This window comes from Pteropus alecto, unplaced genomic scaffold (assembly GCF_000325575.1).
Source record: "Pteropus alecto unplaced genomic scaffold, ASM32557v1 scaffold97, whole genome shotgun sequence".
NCBI classification, from domain to species: Eukaryota; Metazoa; Chordata; class Mammalia; order Chiroptera; family Pteropodidae; genus Pteropus; species Pteropus alecto.
In genome coordinates, this window is record NW_006439713.1 from 2,504,535 (window position 1) to 2,506,046 (window position 1,512).

The following is a 1,512-nucleotide window of genomic DNA, read 5'->3' on the forward strand; positions in this document are numbered from 1 at the left end:
AGAACCCATGTGGCTCTCTTGGATCTCGACGAGATGGCCGTCACCGGTGACCTTGACATGAGCTGTGCTGGGGATGGAAACTGGACAGTGAAAAGAGAATGGAGGAGGGACTCAGTCCTTAGCTCAGAGCCTGGCACCTAGTAAGCTCCAGCAAATATTATGATGTGCCAATATTCATCGCAAGGCCCGGCTCCTGCACAGCTCTATGTGACCCCTAAGCTGTAGATGGCTACAGAGAGAAATATTAAAGACAGCGTGCACTCCAAGGTGCTAATTCATCCAGGACGAAGGTGTCAGCAGAGGAATGTGACCTGGACAAATTGAACTTGAAAGGACAAATTAACTATTTTTTTAATAGATAAATAAATGTAAATTTCTATTTTGCAGTTGGAGAAAAATGTTTGGTCAAAACTGCAAGAAAACTCGTGATAGAAACTTGGAAGTCTACAGAAGCCTGTGTCCTGCTGTACCAACTGGGTCTTGAAGCAAGGGTGGTTGGAAGTGAACAGCGAGATGGAGGAACCCTGCTGGCCGTGAAGACCCAAGGATGCACCTGCTGGAATTTCTTTCCCAGATGAAGGACTTGTTCTGTGAATAAGTATTTTTTTAAAAAACCACATGCCCTGAGGTCTCAGCGCTTCGGCAATGTCATCAGGAATGAGAGATGTTAGATTCTTGACTTAGTTGGAAGGGCGTGCTCGGTGACCTAACCTGCAGGCGTGGTACCAGCTCATTTTGTAAACGGAGGGAGGGGGAAACCTTCTTCCAATCATCATGATATTCAAAAACTATGTGAGTTCAGCAGAAAAACCAAAGGAGCAAGCAAAATACTATGACCTCTTGCACCTCTGGGCCGAGACAGTAGCTGACCAGCCCCATCGGATGCTTCCCCGCTTGGCTTGCCCCTTGAACTCTGATTCTGCTGTGTCGGGATGTGCACAGTGTGCCAGCCCGACCCAGGACCTCTGCCCTCCGTAGCTCTGCAGAGATCCTTCACCCAGTGACCCCGCTGATATGCTGATCTGTTCGATAAAGAATGAATCATGTAGAATATTGAGAGCTTTCTGCACTCCCTCCCCAAGCACTTGAGCTGTGGACGGGGTGGGCTCATTGAATCATAGACTCAGATACTGTAGCCACATTCCACCCTTTAGTCCATCAATAAAATTATATTAAACCCTTATTACATACCAGGAGCTGTTCAAGCCAGAAATACACAAAACAGCAACACATGAGACAAACTTTTAGGAGCCCTCGTGAAGCTTTTTTTCTAGTGGTAGAGACAGACAAAAATTAGAAAGGAATGTATCTCTAATACTGATTTCGAATACTAATACACGCTATCAAGAATAATATGGCCGTGAGTATGAACCTGAATGAGTAGGGGTAGCAGGAGTGGAACATAGGATGGTTATAGCTATGGCCCACATGGGGGTCCTGCCCATGGAGGTGCCATGCTAGCACTGACCTGAGTGAAATAAGAGTGCGAACCCTGTGAATATCTGGGAAAGA